An 18,802-nucleotide genomic window follows, 5' to 3' on the forward strand; every position below is an offset into this window, starting at 1 on the left:
TGCTTTACAATTTTTCTTTTGATTGCCCTCCTAGCTAATTCTACCCTTATTTCTGCCAAGGGCCCAGATTAAGCAGTTGGGCTCCTTTGATTCTCTACCTATCTACAAATCTGCCAAGATTAAGTTGTTTAGTCAGATATCAATTCTCTGTATTCTAAAACAAGAAATTGAAACCTAGGGAGGCCAAGATTAAACTGTTTGGCCTTCCCTTAACTGAAAAGCTCATCAAAATTGGAATACAGCAGTGGCACTTGGACTGGCACACTTTCATGGCCTTTTCTTTGGCCTCTTCTGGAAATATGGAACCTTGCAACATGAAAGATGACATATTTGGCATGTAAAAATGTCAATCATGAAATATGAAACCTGTTGCAACAGGAGGCTAATAGTGGCTCCACTTGGGGATGGCTTTTCCTTGTGAAAAGCCAAGAACAACAGGTCAGACTGCCTTGATCTTCAATTATTTGCTGTATTCTAAAACTTTTCCCTTTGCTGGCTGCTTTTTTTATATATATGACAGCGGACTTGAAGAGCTTAGAGCCTTCACTTTGGACTTCAACTGCATCAAGCTGCTATCCAAACAAAAACTGAAATCCTACCTACCTACCCTAATCAGCACCTGTTTGCTGGTTAGGTAAAATGAAACAGCCAGTGCAACCACTTAAGAACTTGTAGAAAGAAACAAACTGTTTGACTGACAGTTGTTGAAATCAGAAACATTGTTTGGTCATGTGCCCCAATAATCAAAATTGTGACATATAAGGGCCACTTCTGAACCACTTGGTCCTCATAGAGAAAATATTTTAAAGATTTTGAGTTGAAGAGATCCTCCATGTAATCTGCTATAGGATCAACAAAAGCATCATGTGGGAGAGTTTCTTCTAGGCCTTCTTTGTCTGATGGAACAACTGCATCCTCAGTATCAAACTCTGTAGCCAATACTTCAGTCTTTGTCTTGAAACCAAGTTTATCCCCAATCTGTAAGTCAGAAGGCAGTACAATTTCCTCATGACTTGGAGAAGGAAGACTTCGGAGGAATTCTTTAGGATCTTGAAAATCAAAAAGCTGAATTTGAGAGTGCACAAGCTCAATCTCATTTTGATGTTCTTCAGCAAGTAAATCAAGAAAACACATTTTGATTTGAGGCTGTTGTATTACTTTGACCTTTAGTAACACTAATTTAAAAAAAAATTCATCAAGTTCATATTCTGATAACAACTTCTTGAATTCATTTACAGCTTGTTTAACTTCATCTTCCACACACCTGGTCATCCTGTCTGACTATTAACACTTTGAAATGGGATTAGTTGGCTGTAGAACTGCTCAAAAAACTTTGAAAATTTCTCTCTCAGGTTCACTCACCCAGTGGAGTCTTGATTGTGAAGATGATGTGGAGTCGCCAGGTGGATGATCAACTTTGGAGTGCCTGATCTCTATCCACCATCATAGATCAGAACTAAACCTCTAAAAATGGTAGTAAAGGAAATGATGACCTTCTCCAAAAAGCTAGAAAGAAACTCTTGAAGGTCTGTTTCTTTCCCAGTAGAGCTTTCCAACTTGATTTATGAAATTATCTGAGGATTGGTACCCAGTGGAGTCACCATTATGTTATCACTCAGGTTGTCCTTAAGCTCCTAAAAGGATACAGCTGAGGTAACCACAAACCAATCTTTGGATTGCAGGTTCTAGCCCACCTGTAATCAAGGAGGGCTCTCTCTTTCTAATTTAGCTTTGTTGATGATGATTTTAGGCTAGCTATTGGGTCTAGGGGTTTTGTTCAAGTTTTGGTGGGAAGGATGATACTTTCATGTAAAGAGGCAGGGATAGCATGAAAGTTTTAGAACCATTGGGCGTGGGGTCAAGGAGTAGGACTGCTGGTGTGTTTTCTTGGTCGCCAGAAGGGAAATGGAGCAAGCTAGATGTATATGAAACAATTATTTAAGGTAAAAGAGATGGATTAAAGGCTAAGGAATGAGGGGCAATTAAGAATCTCTCATTCAGATTAGCAGAAAGAAAACAAATGAGCCCTATCTAGGAGCAGTTAAGAATTCCTAGATAATAGTCCTTCATATGTGAAAAAGATCAAACATGAGCCACAAAGGAATTCATGTTTATGCCTAAATCGAGAAGAAAACATTAAAAAGCCACAGAAACTGAGCATAGAGTGCAGCTAAGCAAATTCTAAACCAATCCTTCGTTCTGCAACTTGAGCTTATATGAAATTGAAATAACAGAGGTAAGAAGCACTTATTGATTCATACTGCAGCACAAGAATTCCACATTCAATTCTTCAGACCATTAGACACAGAGCAGAAAGTCATTTCTCCAAAGCTTTTCAGCAATCTTTGATTAAGTAAAACATCTCAGATATCCCATGTGAGTCTATCCTCTAGATTATCAACCAACCAACCCTTTAAAACAATACAGAGGGCGGTATATGTCGGGAAAAATGTCCAAAATTGTCTATTACAGTTTGACCTAAACAGGTTTGAAAGAAAAATGATTACTTTAACCTAATCCTATCCAAAAATAAATGCAAGAAAATATCTTTGAGCTGCGTTGAGGGCAGCCATATAAAAACTGAGTTAATGTGTTGTCCTCGGTGGCTTGGTGCAGTGTTTCTGCAATAACTGTGCTTTAGGCCTTGATCCATTGCTGTTTGGTGGCTTTAAATGCTTTGGTTGTGATTTGAGAGCTTTAATGGGCTTACACCGCTTTATTTGACTTTGTTGGAGGCCATTCAATGTTAAGCTGCCTTGGGAAATGAAGATTTCGATTAAAATATTCAACTGATACTCTTTGCCGCTCCATCTTTCCTCTGATACTCTTTCGCAGTTGAATCAGGCCATTTAATGTCTTCTAAGTGCTTTAGACTATCCCATCGATCTTTCATGGCCTCTGTTCGGCCCTCTGTTGCTTTAAAAACTGTGTTTGACTCTTTCTGAATGCTTCGCGAAGAAAAACGGGTCATTCTGTGCCTTTCAGGCTTGATGGGGGCTATACGATGAGGGTCTTTCCACTTTGGCCCATTTCTTGTAGCCATGTGCGATTAATGCTAGGCACTAATCGCGCATGAAAAACTGCCTCAGAATTTGAATCCGGGCTTCCTAAGCACGATTTTCGCCTTCGCGCCTTTTTTGCTGATGATGTCAGCATGACATCAGCAGGTGGGACCCAGTACGGCAGTGACATGGTAGGGTGACATCAGCATGTACGGCGGGTTACGTGGCATTTACACAGTGGCAGTGACGTGGCAGTACACGTTGGCAGGAGGCCTGACGCATGCAGATGACGCAGCAGGATGACGTCACTGGGCAGAGGTGGTAAGCGGTTTCATGGTGCGCCGCCTTTGAGCAGAGGTGGTTTCGGGAGAGGGGGCTCCGCCACAGCCGGGAGGGCGACGCGTGGCGGGATTACGGCGGGAAAACCACCCATCTCCCGGATGCTAACCATCGGCGACTTCGGGGATGAAAAGGCCCACCCGCCGTTGATCTGGGGCGCGGGCGATCGGGCGGTTGGCGGGACAGGCCAGGCGGCGGAGGGATAAGGGACGGGGCCCGCGCGCATATTCAAATATTGATATAGCGCCGCGGGGGTTTAATAACTTAGGAAATGTGGGTTTTTGGGGGTTTTAAAAGTGAGCGGGGCAAATGTGTTGCGGGCAAGACCTTAGGATAAAGGGGAAACATGGGTTTTTCAGGTTTTGGGGTTAAGGGAAAAGGTTATTAGTTTGACCAGAGGTCAAACTAACTCCAGCTAGGACACGGATGGGCTAAAAACAGCCCCAGATGGACTGCTTTTTCCCGGACTTTAAGAAAATATGGCTATAGTGCCAGGGAGGGGAATTTTATAATATTTTTTGGGATTTATATAGTTTTTGTAGGGGAAGGGGAGATAGATAGGGAGCTATATAATAGAATTAGTAGTTAATATGGAGGTGACTAGAAAGCGCTAAGTGTGTGAATCTTAGGCTATTTTAAGGGGGGAAAAGTGACTTATAGAGGAGGAATGAACAATCCTTGAGTGAATCAGATCTTCACCAAGGAAACTGATATGGAGAATGATGAAACTAAGAGGAATCAAGCAGATCTTGACCTCTTCGGAGAAGTTAGTGAGCGATTTTGGGATAAGGGAGAATGGGGAAGTTAGAGATATCCAGCTTGAGCTCCTCCAGATGAAAACTGCCTCCAACTTGTGATCTGAAAAGATATAACACTTTGAAACACAAAATTGATCACATATCAACATTCTGCAACCTCAAAAACTACCTACCCAGCCTACTTACCTAGCATTTTTTTCTTCTTTTGGTTTGGGTGCACTTAGATTTGCAGACCCTGCTTTACAATTTTTCTTTTGACTGCCCTCCTAGCTAAGTCTACCCTTATTTCTGCCAAGGGCCCAGATTAAACAGTTGGGCTCCTTTGATTCTCTACCTATCTACAAATCTGCCAAGATTAAGCTGTTTGGTCAGATATCAATTCTCTATATTCTAGAACAAGAAATTGACACCTAGGGAGGCCAAGATTAAACTGTTTGGACTTCCCTTAACTGAAAAGCTCATCAAAATTGGAATACAGCAGTGGCACTTGGACTGGCAAACTTTCATGGCATTTTCTTTGGCCTCTTCTGGAAATATGGAACCTTGCAGCATGAAAGATGACATATTTTGCATGTAAAAATGTCAATCATGAAATATGAAACCTGTTGCAACAGGAGGCTAACACCTACCATAATTAGTGTACAAACCTGCAAAAGGGAGCAATTCTTTAAGCATTTTTAGGTAACCATGTTGAAAGAGCAGACAAGAGGGTTTTATGAGGTTATGATTTTACGTGGTAAGAGGTAGCTATTGTAATGGCACTGAAGAATTAGCTAGCTAGGGTTGAAGTTGCCACAAGAAGCTCTGGACAGAGCTCAAGTATTACCCTCGCTCAACCCTAGCCAATGCATCGAGAAGTTAGCAAGTGAAGGGAATACAATGGGGCTAGTGTTAATATACTTGGAGGATCACACTAGATGTTACCCACATAAATCTCCACCCTTGATTACCGGTAACTCATGTATTGAGTAGCCGTGTGAAGGGTGTGGTAGCCATGTGAATGGAGATGAGGTGTAAGCAAGAGAGTGGGGGAGTTTGGAGGTAGAAAAACTACATTTAACGTGAGGTGTACACTTTGAAAACTGGTAACTGCCCTACCCTAGACGCGTGGTTAACACAATTAATGTAGAGTTGTGACATATTACTATGGTTATTAATGGATAAGATACAATTATAATCGCTAAAAGAGGAATAGGAGCAACCACCATAACACCCGAAAAATTTGAAATTCGACCTTAGCTAGGTATGACATTGCAGGTTAATAAATTTACCATCGGTTCGCCCATAGTGTTTAATTAGAAAGAGAAGGATGTTTACCAAGCCACCCACACTATTGAACCATGCATGATAAACATAAACACAATATATCTTATTGGTTATGTGTATAAAGGTAGATATAAGCGTTATGTCATTCCAAATTGTTTAAGAGAAAACTATCAAAAGTTTTATTACTGTTTTGAAAAAAAAGCTCTTAGTGTATGTATTGAAGGAACATATTATAATGTGTAATCTTAGGTGTATGACAAATTGTATCAGATCTCCATTCACTACACTGGACCTTAGTGGCACCAACATAAATAAATATAAGATATTGATCATGATTGTATTTTTTATAAGGTGCTAAGGTGGAGTAAATGATGATGAAATGACGGAAATCCCTCCTCCAACTAATATGGGTGGTGAGGATTTGTATGTGGAATTGGGTGAAGGTAGCACCTCACTACCCTCTTAGTTGGTGGATATAGTGAATAATCTACAATAGGAGCTAGTATAATCTGGGAGTAATAATGAAAAAATATTGAAATCCAATGTAGAGCGTGAGATAATGTTCAGAGAGTGGATGAATAATTCTAGCCACAGAAGCACTCAGATGGAATGGATGAAGACGAAGAAAAGTGAAACAAAATCTAAAAAATATGAAAGTGGAGGGGAGTTAGATCAGATATCCCCAAAAGTATGGAAAGGAAAGAACAAGATAGAGTTACAAGGTGAGTTTAGGAAGATTAATGCCCTTAACTCTGATGGGGAGGAAGAGGAGGATGTAGAGGCTTTGCTACTAAATATGATCAAGTAATTTTGGGTGTATGAATACGAGAGTAATTTGAAGGCTCGTCTAGATATCTGTCAGCTACAAGGTAAAGCTACCTTATGGTGGGAAGAGGTAAAAAGGGTACATTTTCTAGAAGAGAAGTTAGTATCCTAGGAAGAATTTCAAAGATAATTTAAGTCAAATTATCTTAGTGAGCATTACTATGATGATCATGCCAAATAATTCCATGAAATGAAGCTGGGGCAACTAATCATTGACAAGCTCATGCCAAATTTTACAAACCTGCAAAGATATGTACCCTATCTTAAAGAAGAAAAGGCCAAAATAAAATGATTCTTAAATTGTTTACCCGCCTCTTATAAAGAGAGAATCGAGTTTGATCAACCAAGATTAATGGTGTTAGGTCCCTATAATACCAGTGATTACCCCATTACTATTGTAGTTGTATCCCTTATTAATATTGTTGTGCTGCTATTGTCCCCATATTGTTATTACTGTGGCCCATAGAATCCCTCTATTGTTATTTTTGTGCCTTTATATTATTATTGTTAGGTTGGCTGGGTTATATTGTGACTCCTTAGACTCCTATATATAGAAAGGAGGTTTTTTCATTTGTATCATCAAATAATTATTCATTTGTGTAATGTAAAGGAGGTTGCCCCCTCGAAGAGGCTGAATTCTAAGGCGTTGATCTATATTTTCTATCTTTTTGTGAGCTGGTTTCATAACATTTGGTATGAGAGCTTTGAATTCTAGGGTTTCGCTGCGCCAAACAGGTCATCATGGCATTTGCACTATAACTTTTTTCTGAGACGTTTCAGATGCTAAAGAAAAAACCCATTTCGACCGAAATTGTTTTGAACCGCAAGTCTGAATTTCAGAGCTTTTTGCACTATATTTGTGGAGAAATGATCTAATGAATTTGGCATTTTTGCAAACTCTCGAATTACATTCCAAATAGGTGACCTAGGGAAAATAATAATAAGTTTTGTTTTGAGCATCAGATTGAAATTTCATCAAAAGTTACAGAAAGAGGATGGACTATAGTTTCCTGTGTATATTTTTTACATCCTAAGGTCGAAACAGTGACACGTGGCACTTCCTACAATTCGATCTTCTGAAAAGGTCTATAATCAGGTCATCTTGGGAGATTGTCCATAAATCTGCCTTGGAGAATCTAAATTCAATCAGACTAGTGGCATTGGAAAGAGGACACAGAGGGCTACTTGAGGTTGCAATTTCAGAACTGGATGATCCGAAATTACAAAGATATATTAGAGGCAATATCGAGCTCTGACAAAGTGAAAAAAGGTGTGTAGATTTTTTAAATTTTTTCCTTAAGCTTGGTTTGAAAATTTATTTTGAAGGAATTCAAAGGGCATAGTAGAGCATTATTATTGGTAGCTGATGCCCCAAGGAAAGAAAATGCAAACACCTAGTAAGCAACCTGAAAGCTCTAGCATGACTTATGAAGAAGAGGAATAAATACAACATGATATATCAAAATTACGAGACCAAGTGCAACAAATGTCACTCGCACAAAAAGTAACAAAATCTAAGATGGATGGTTTAAAGAAAGATGTAGAAGCTAAGATGAATGATGTGGAAGCTATGATGGATGATTTGAAGATAGATTTGAAGACAGATTTGAAGACATGCATGGTAGATTTAAAGACAGATTTGACAAATTTTCTACAAGAAATACTTACTAATGGTGAAAGGGTAGTAAAGGAAACTCATGATGAGAACAAAAAAAATTTTAATCATGATTTCATAGACTGTAATGTTGGATCAAAGACCCACCATATTCCAAAAATCGATATGAGGCAATTTGACGGCAAGGATCCTGCAACATGGATATTACAGATGGAGCAATTTTTCGATTTCAATAATGTGCAAAACACACAAATGGTGCGTATTGCAACTTTATATTTGGAACCAAATCAGTTTGTATGGTATAAATGGCTTTTCTCTCGTAAACAAATTATCACTTGGGCAATTTTTATGGAGAAATTGACAGCACATTATGAGGATACAAAAAGCAACAGTTTTTTTAGCCAATTGATAAGTCTCAAACAAAAGGGTTCAATAACGGAGCACATTAAGGAGTTCCAAAAATTGGACGTAAGTGTAAAAAATATTCTAGAGGAGCATAGGATTGATGTTTTGATAGGGTCTTTAAAGGATAATATCCAACATGATGTTCGCCTTTGGGAACCTGATTCAATAGAGAAGGCATTCAGGTTAGCAAGAAAAATGGAAAGCAAAATTATGGCAACTATGAAGCATACCACTCACAACTATAAAGATGGAAGTGTTGTTGACCTAGCCTTCCACAACCTATAAGGTTGACACCACAAAAATTGGAAGAAAAAAGAGCAAAAGGGCTTTGTTATAGTTGTGATAGAAAATACACTAAAGGTCATAAGTGTGATGAGAAGAAATTATTCTACATAGATTGTGAAGAGGAAGAAGAAAAGGAGCAAGAAAGGTCAAAAGAAGAGGATATACTCGAGGAACAAATGCTAGATAAAGAAGAAATGAATTCAAAGATATCTTGTAATGCATTGGCTGGAATTACCACTCCTCAAACCATCAAGATAGAAAGACAAATCAAGAAGAAAATGGTAATAGTGTTGATTGATTCAGGAAGTACCCACGATTTTATTCATTGTAAGATAGCAAAAGAATTGAATTGCTTCCTATATCCAACACCAAAGTGTCAAGTGAATGTTGCAAATGGAGGAACGATAAATTGCTCTGGAAAGTGCCATAATACAAGTTATCCATGGGAGAATATGCATTGACTAGCCCAATGCTTTCCATTCCAATGGGAGGTGCTGATGTTGTACTAGGAGTCCAATGGCCACAATCCTTGGGTACAATAGCTTTTAATTTTCAAGAACTTTTCATGAAATTTTTCGTGGATAGAAAGGAAGTTGAATTAAGGGGTATTGTAGGGAAATCGCGAAAGACAATCAACTCTAGCAGTATGACAAAGCTTCTAAAAAAGGAACAAAGAGGTGTAATTGCACAATTATGTTTGCTAGATGTTTCCAAATTGAAATCATCTATTTCTCCAGATCTCCAAAAATTCTTGGAAAATCATTCCAAGGTATTTGAGACTCCCAAAGGTCTCCCATCTATTTGTGATCATGACCATGCTATTCATCTGATTCTAGGAAGTGTTCCTCCAAACATCAGGCTGTAGAGATATCCCTATGCCCAAAAGAGTGAAATTGAACGTATGGTTGTAGAAATGCTAGATGTGGGTATAATTCAACCTAGTCAAAGTAGTTTCTTTGCTCCAGTAGTATTGGTGCACAAGAAGGATGGATCATGGCGCATGTGTCCGGATTATAGGGAGCTCAACAAGATCACTATTAAATATAAGTTTCCCATTCCTATCATTGATGAATTACTGGATGAATTGCATGGATCAATTTACTTCACCAAGTTGGATCATTGTTCAGAATATCTTCAAATTAGAATGAAGGCTGAAGACATTCCGAAAACAACATTTAGAACTCATGAGGGTCGTTATGAATTTTTGGTCATGGCTTTTGGCCTTACCAATGCACCTTCTAGATTTCAAGGTTTGATGAATTCCATTTTCAAACCCTTCCTTAGAAAATCCGTGTTAGTATTTTTTGATGATATTCTAATCTACAACAAGTCTTGGAAGGATCATGTTGAACATGTTGATAGGGTGCTACAACTATTGGAGGAGAAACAATTATATGCAAAAATATCAAAATGTTTCTTTGGAGTACAAGAGGTGGAATATTTGGGTCATATTGTATCTCATGAAGGAGTTAAGGTAGACCCTAGAAAAATTAAAGCCATTAAGGAATGGAAAATCCCCACATCCATAAAGCATCTACGAGGATTTCTCGGGTTGACAGCGTAATATCACAAATTTGTTAAGAATTATGGGAGAATAGGAGCACCTGTAACAACATTATTGAAGAAAGATGCATTTTCATGGACCCCAGAAGCAACAAAGGCCTTCGAACATCTTAAAGAGGCTATATGCCAAGCACCGGTCTTAGCTACACCGGACCTCACAAAAACCTTTATTGTGGAATGTGATGCTTCAGGAAATGGAATTGGTGTTGTTTTTAATGCCAGATGAAAGACCCATTGGTTTTGAAAGTCATCTAATCAAGGGAAAGTTTTTACACAAAGCTATTTATGAGAAGGAAATGAGAAGGAAATGTTGGCAATATTACATGCGCTTAAGAAATGGCAACCTACCTAATGGGAAGACACTTCAAGGTAAAAACAGATCATGATAGCCTTAAAAACTTTTTAGAAAAAATATTATCCTCTGAAGAGCAACAAAAGTGGGTCACAAAGATGTTGGGTTATGACTTTGAAATCATCTACAAAAAAAGGAAGAAAAATGTGGTGGCAGATGCACTCTCAAGAAAGGATGAGGATGTGGAAGCATTGTTGTGCACCATTTCTATTATCCAACCAGATTGGATAAACGAAGCAAGGGAGGAATGGAAGAATGATGAAGAACTGTGGGCACTTATTCAAAAGTTACAACAAGATTCTAGTACATCTGATACATTTACCTAGAAAAATGATTCGCTATGGTACAAAGATCGCCTATACCTATATAAGAATTCCCAACTCAAACAAAATATTCTTATGAAATTGTACACTTCTCCCTTAGGAGGGCACTCAGGATTTTTAAGAACTTACCATAGGGTTAAGAAGGAATTTTTTTGGGATGGCCTTAAATTGGATATTCAAATTTTGTGGCAGAATGTTTAGTTTTCCAACAAAATAAAGTTGAAAGAATTAAGACCTCGGGTCTATTACAACCTTTATCCATTCCAAGCCAACGTTGGGAGGAGGTTTCAATGGGGTTTCAATGGATTTTATCACGGGTTTACCCAAGTCTGAGGGAAAGAGTGTCATCATGTTGGTAGTTGAGAGACTTACCAAGTATGCACACTTTTGTACATTATCACATCCATTTAAAGCCAGTACAGTTTCTACTGCATTTATGGAAACAATTCAAAAGCTACATGGAAACCCAAATATTATTGTAAGTGATAGAGATCCCATTTTCACTGGAAAATTTTGGATAGAATTATTTTCTTGTCTTGGTACTCAGTTAGCTCATAGCTCATCTTATCATCCTCAATCTGATGGGAAAACTAAAATAGTAAACAAATGCTTGGAAGGATATCTTCAGTGCTTTGTATCTAATAAACAGACACAATGGGTCAAATGGTTGCCTCTGGCTGAATAGTGGTATAACACTTCCTTCCATACAACAACAAAAATGACTCCATTTATGGCACTTTATGGATATCAGCCACCATCCATCACATCATATTTCAGAGAAAATTCTAAGGTTCAAGCAGTGGAACATCACATCAAGAATCAACAACAAGTCCTCCAACTCTTAAAGGATAACCTCGTGTTGGCGCGGAATAGAATGAAACAACAGGCAGGTCAACATCGCAGTGAAAGACGTTTTGGTGTAGGTGATTGGGTATTCCTACAACCACAACCATATAAACAAATGTTCCTCAAGCAAGCTGAGAAGGATAATAAATTATCACCAAAGTATTATGGTTCGTACAAGGTGTTGCAAAAGATTGGTACTATGGCATATAAATTAGAGCTTCCTGCAGCTTCTCAAGTGCACCTAGTTTTCCATGTTTCATGTTTAAGGAAGGTTATAGGCGACAAGCTCCTAGTTCAAACAATATTGCCAGAACTTAACGAGGAAGGAAAAATTATATTAGAACTGGAAGCAGTCTGAGAAACAAGAACTCAACTGCTATGAAATCGATCAATTTTGGAGTATCTGATCAAGTGGAAGAACTTATCCACTGAAGATTCCACATGGGAGGATGAGAATTTTATACAGAAGCATCCAGAATCTGTCAAGCATTGAGGACAACACTTTTTTCAAGGAAAGGGGCATGTTAGGTCCCTATAATACTAGTGATTACCCCATTACTATTGTAGTTGTATCCCTTATTAATATTGTTGTGCCCCTATTGTCCCCATATTGTTATTATTGTGCCCCATAGAATCCCTCTATTTTTATTTTTGTGCCTTTATATTATTATTGTTAGGTTGGCTGGGTTATATTGTGACTCCTTAGACTCATATATATAGAAAGGAGGTTTTTTCATTTGTATCATCAAAGAATCATTCATTTGCATAATATAAAGGAGGTTGCCCCCACGAAGAGGCCGAATTCTAAGGCGTTGATCTATCCTTTATATCTTTTTGTGAGCTGGTTTCATAACAAATGGATGAAGTAGTAAGGAAGGCTAGGATGGAGGGACTTTTAAAAGACAGAAGCCCTCTTATCTTAATAATTTTGGTAAGGATCTTGAAGGAAATAAGTTTAACAAAGCAAATGCACCTCCACCATCACAATCTTACATGGGAGAAAAACCCACAGAACCAAATGACAAGAACAATAATTTCATAAAAGATTAGGAACCATTACAATGTTGGGGTTGTGGTGAGCCACCCCTATTAAGAGATTGCCCAGATATCCCCAGATCTGTTTAGAATATCCAAGCAATCCAACAAGCAAGGACAATAAATGACATTGCTATAAATATTCCTAGGAATAGCGCATCATTGGAAGACAGGCAAGCTGAGCATGAATCTACCATGATTGAGATCAAATTTACTATACTTAACCAGATTGTGTCTATTTTAATTCATCCTGGGGCTATTTTTTGTTATATTAGCCCTCAAATTGTAGAAAAATGTAATTTAAAATCTAAAATTTCAAAAATGTTTTGTTGGTCCGGTTGGTGACAGATACCAAAAGAAGTGTAACCAATCAAATTAAACAATGTGTTATTAGTTTAAATGGGTATCGTAGATTAAAAAACTTAAATACTCTTCCCTTAGGGTCTTATGATGTGCTAATAGGCATGGATTGGGTAGAAAAATAGGGAATTGATATAAATCGTTTAGAGAAAATAGTCCAATATGTGGGTCAAGGGGGACATACTTGGTTAGTTAGGGGAAATCCAAAACCAATATGAGTTTGACAAATTTGAGCACTAGAATTGGAAAGAAGTGATGGAAAGGGTGTCATTTGTATATGGTGAAGGTAGAAACAAGTGAAAAGTTAATAGAAAAATAAAAACTAAACATTTTAACGGTTATTAAGGAATTTAAATATGTTTTTCTGGAAGAAATTCTTGGACTACCCCAGCATAGAGATATAGATTTCACCACTGACTTGGTGTTCGGTGTTGTTTCGGTGTCTAGAGCCCCATATAGGATGAGCATACCAGGAATACTAGAATTAAAAATGTAGTTTCAGGAATTGTTGAACAAGGGGTATATGAAGCCTAGTGTCTCACCGTGGGGGGCACTAGTACTCTTTGTTAAGAAAAAGGATGACACCCTTAGAATGTGTATTGACTACCATTAGTTGAACAAGTTAATAGTAAAAAACAAATACCCATTGCCTCAAATAGATGATTCATTCGATCAAGTGAGAGAGGCAACAATATTTTCAAAAATTGACTTAAGAACTGGTTACCACCAGTTACATATCAAGAATGAGGATATATATAAAACAACCTTTAGAACTAGATATGATCATTATGAGTTTGTTGTGTTACCTTTCGGTCTCACAAATGCACCAACAACTTTTATGTGCTTGATGAATAGCATGCTTCATCCGTACCTTGATAAGTTCACACTTGTATTTATAGATGATATTTTAGTATATTCAAGGAATGAGGAAGAGCACAACAAGCATTTGAAGATAGTGCTACAAACATCAAGGGAGCATCAATTGTATGGAAAACTTAGCAAATGTGAGTTTTACAAATACAAGATACAGTATTTGGGGCACATTATTTCTAAAGAAGGATTGTTTGTGGATCCTGAAAATGTTAAGACCATCATGAATTGGCCTATATCAAAGGATGTCTCAGTACTACATCCATTCATGGGAATTGCGAGATACTATTGCAGATTTATAGAATCCTTTTCTAAATATGCCCACCCTATCACCTCTCTACAGAAAAGGGAATAAAATTTTAATTGAAAGCCAAGTGTCAAGAATGCTTCGATAAGCTAAAGCAATTATTAACCACATCTCCTATACTAAAAAATTTCAGATCCCAATAAAAAATTCATTCTATGTGCAAATGCTTGTTTGGAGGGCCTTGGAGAAGTACTAATGCAAGACAATGCGGTGATAGCCTATGAGTCTAGAAAGCTGAAATTACATGAACAAAACTATGCAGTGTATGATTTAGAATTCCTGCCAGAGCCACTCTGTATTCTAGATTGGAAAGAGACCATGCTATGGAATCGAGTTATCGCTTAGGTTAAATTTCAATGGAAGCACTTTACCCCTAAGGGGGCTACATGGAAGCAACAAGATGCTCTGAAGCAAGTGTACCCAATATGATTTTAGTAAGACACAGTTGAACAATAAAAATACTAAGGATGGTGTTATTTTGAGAGGGGGAAGATGTAACACCGCTCTGTTATCATGTAAATAATTTATTTGTTGTTTGTCATCAGACTAGTTTAGTATGTGTCCAGTAAGGCACGAACTTTTTTTTTAATAGAATAAAGCTAGAAAATGTTGGGAGAGATTTGTATTAGAGAAACTTGCCAAATCTGAAAAATATTCAGATTATCATAAATTCCTTTAAGAAAAACCAAAAAAAAAAAAACACTTAGTTGATGATCAACATTGAGGAAAAAAATATGTGGGAGAGAAAAACCAATTTTAAAGGGGCAAAAAAAATAGCCTAGGCTAAGGGGAGGGCAGAACCCTGAAAGGTAGGACACTACCAAGGAAACATCTATTGAAGATTAATGTATATAATACATGATGGGAATCATCAAGAGGTTTTTGATTCAAGGAAATGCTTCTTTGCTCAGGGGGAACCATAGGAGATTGGTTTGAGGTTGGGAGAAAAAACTCTTTCCCGGAAGTATTATCCAGCTATGAACATTATTCAAGCCAAGACTTTGGCTAAATGTTCTACTGATTTCTTTTATAAATGAGCTTGCTAATATGTTGATTGATCGGTTAAGAGTAGAAGTTCTATTGATTTATTTTAATAAATAAACTTGTTGCTTTATTTGTTGATCTGTTATGGAAAAAGTATAATTATTTCTCTATGATGAATGAAGTAGGAGATTTTTATTTGATTAATTATTCTAGATATGTTATGATTGTTATTTTAAACAATGGCACTATGTCTGAAATTATAATAGAAATAGTATTCGGAGGATGATATAGAGATATTGGAATTTGTATGAAAGTACTCAAAATGTTATTATGCTTCAGGAGTTTGAGTAGAGATGTAATCTGAAGAAATATGCAAGTAAATCATTCTTCAAAATGGTATGAATGATCATTTAGTCAATATTATCACATATGAGTTTCCTGTAGGAAAGAGAAAAAATCAGAAAGGAGTATGATTAAGTTACTCTTGTAAAAGAAAACTAAGACCATTGTATGCATGTAAAGTTATTAAATTAATAAATGGAATGGAATAGGAAAATAAAGAACAATGATTTATATTATGTATGTTGGGTAAGGCTTCTGCAGTTATGAGTGTAGAAAAGTAATGTAATGGACTCTACCATATGCACAGGAAATTTTTAAGTTAGTAATAGTAAGTATCAAAAGTATGTCAGATAGGAGTTGTCAAATAGAAGGTTAGACCTGACCCGTAGAATGTTGGCATGAATGGAATGATGCAGGGTTGAATGATCAACTTAGATTCTATTAATAAATAATGTAAGGAAAGCTTGTACACTATTACTACTAGATGAAATGGATTGTTTGACTGTGTGAATTATATGGTGGGCTAGTTTAAGTCTGAGCATCACTTTGTGTTGCTAGTTAACACCCAAAACTCTAAAAGAGTATTGGAATAGCTGAAGGTAAGCAATATATGACTTAATAAATTAGTAAAATGTTTTCTATCAAGTGCTCAAAAATTGTCATTGTAGTTAAAATCTATTATCAAATAGGGGACGTTGGGGCCATATTTTCAGTTGGGGCCAAATTAAGTTTGAGATAAGAAAGAGATGAAAATATCCTCGGAATTTCTTTTCAAATTGGCAGTAGATGTTGTCACGTCACCTAGAAAGAGATAGGAATAAATATCATTGGTTGTATGGGTCGTTAACTAGTAGATGAGGGAAGGGGTGGTGAAATTGGTTATATACTATACAAACCCAAAACTTATAAGCTGACACACACACCCTTCTAAAAGTAATATGTTAACCCCTAAGTATGTACACTGTTATAGAAAATTTTATTCTGCAAAAAGCAGAAATTGATACTCACTAACTCTATATCATGTTAAAGGAAAATGATTGTGAACCCAAATTATTTTGGGGTAAGATTTTAGTTTAGTCATCTTATAAGCTAGCACTGAACAATTGGAAAAGAAAACTCAAAAGTTTCCATCATGCGAACAACATTCATATATATATATATATATATATATATATAATATCGACACTTAGCACAGTTCCCATTAATAGTTTCATTATTATAAAGAAAAGAATAAAGGATGGAAACAATCAAACTTTTATCATTATAGATAATATAATAAGAGAAAAAATGGAAACAACCACAATATTATCATTCTAAAGGTGAGATTAAAAATTGCGACAAATAATACAGCATGGGGGGTTGAAACCTTAACCTTCCCTCTTAACCAAGAGATAACACATCATGTGCTTATGTCCTACAACGTAAAAACTAGAAGTCTGTGAATCCAAAATGATGAAGCACATCACTGTCTAGAAATTCAGAGGTGCACAGAGGTATGTTCCCTCGTGGAAATTCTAAGCAAGGGTGAACACGAGCCTCAATAAAAGGTGAAACTGCGCCAAACTAAAGACCTTGGCAAGTTCAATGCATGCAGTACCCACCTAAAGAATCGAAGAGGGTGGATTAACCTTACACCCAAATTCATGACGAAATCACAAGGAAGAGAAACCACATTGAAGGTACCTAAAAAGGGATAAAATGAATAAGTTAAATTTGTAATAAATTGTGACAAAAGAAACGAAAACCCAAAAAACACAAACAGATAAGAAGGGACAAAAGCAAAGTTACATGTATAGGAGAATTTGGAAAGAAAGGTCACCTTCGAGCTACCTGTAACATAAATTACTAGTTAAACCCGAGTCAAGGAATTTTGATAAAGGTAGAAATGCTATCAGGGAGCAATTTAAGAGAGGGGATTTCATGAAATTCTACAACAAACAAAATTGCAAACATACCCTTACTAGTTAACTGACCAAGGAAATTTTCTCCCGCAGAGTAACCATCCTGGGTGAGTGCAAGCACAAAATGGAGGGGAACCTATGCGTATACTCAAAACCATAGATAAAGAATGAGAGAAAATTAGAACCTTGGATGCCAATACAATTGACAAAATAGGTGGTTGAAATGTTAATACATTCACACAGAGTAGTCATACCTATAAGAGGGGCATAAACCTTAAATCACCTAGGAAGAAGGATTTCCTCTTGTACCTGGAGTACAAACCTAGAAGACAAAGCAAATTTTTAATCATTTTTAGGTAACCAAGTTGGAACAGAAGACGAGAGTGTAGAAATTTGAATAATATAACACTTATTCATAGAGATTATCCTGATTATACACTATTTGCGGAATTAAGAAACAATCGCATGCGCACTTTGAAACATCAATCACACATATCAACACAGTATGTAATGGGGAAAGCATACAGCTGAAAACCCCCAACTATCTGTATATTATAATGATAGAGAACATGTAACAATACATAGTACAATACTCCTCACAAGTACCCAGTACTATCTCCACATGCTACACACAAACTAGCTCAGATCTGAACAAGCCACAGGTTCAAATCTCCTCCACTGTTTGCCTGCATCTACTGCGCAATCCAAGTTGAGAATGGATCTGATCCAAGTTGGAAATCCCTTGGTTTGTACTGTGTAATCCTCATTGGCAATCTCAATCAATGATTGTGCAAATCTCATGCATAGCTATAGTCACAACTGATAGTAGTCTCACCTTTTCACCCACCTCTAACACTTGTCTCCACTGAACTGTCCATGCACTGAGTTAACTAATGTATTCTTTAGTTGATTTATGAGTTAATAATTAGTGAATTAATTAATAATTAATTCACAACACTCATCACTAGTGTATTTGGCAGTTAGACTAAATACAACTAGTTCAACTAAGTCAAACTGAACACAACTCCATCAACTCCTCAATCAACTCCACCAAACTCAATCACTTGAGTTCTAACTGAAGTCCATCATGCAATAGCTCAACTAACCGATAGGAAAAGCGTATTTCCTTCTGGCAGTTGCATGTGCCACATCCATAGCTCGAACTGAAGTGCTGCAAGAGGATACGATAATGTTTATAGTCCAAATATTATTAAGAGCTAATAATATTCGATTGTTCTATTTTTAGACTGGCGGTCTAAAAATAGACTCCGCCCATATTTCTAAAAATAGAGGTCCATATATTTTTACCAACATGACAAATCATCCATAAATATCATCCTGTAACTCATAGACCATGATCCATATGTCTAAAAATAGACATAGTCTAAAAATAGACTTTGCGCCAAAAATAGCCTGCGGGCCCA

This window comes from Pinus tabuliformis, chromosome 7 (assembly GCF_031772625.1).
Source record: "Pinus tabuliformis cultivar Carrire ecotype Pingquan chromosome 7, CPIR1, whole genome shotgun sequence".
NCBI classification, from domain to species: Eukaryota; Viridiplantae; Streptophyta; class Pinopsida; order Pinales; family Pinaceae; genus Pinus; species Pinus tabuliformis.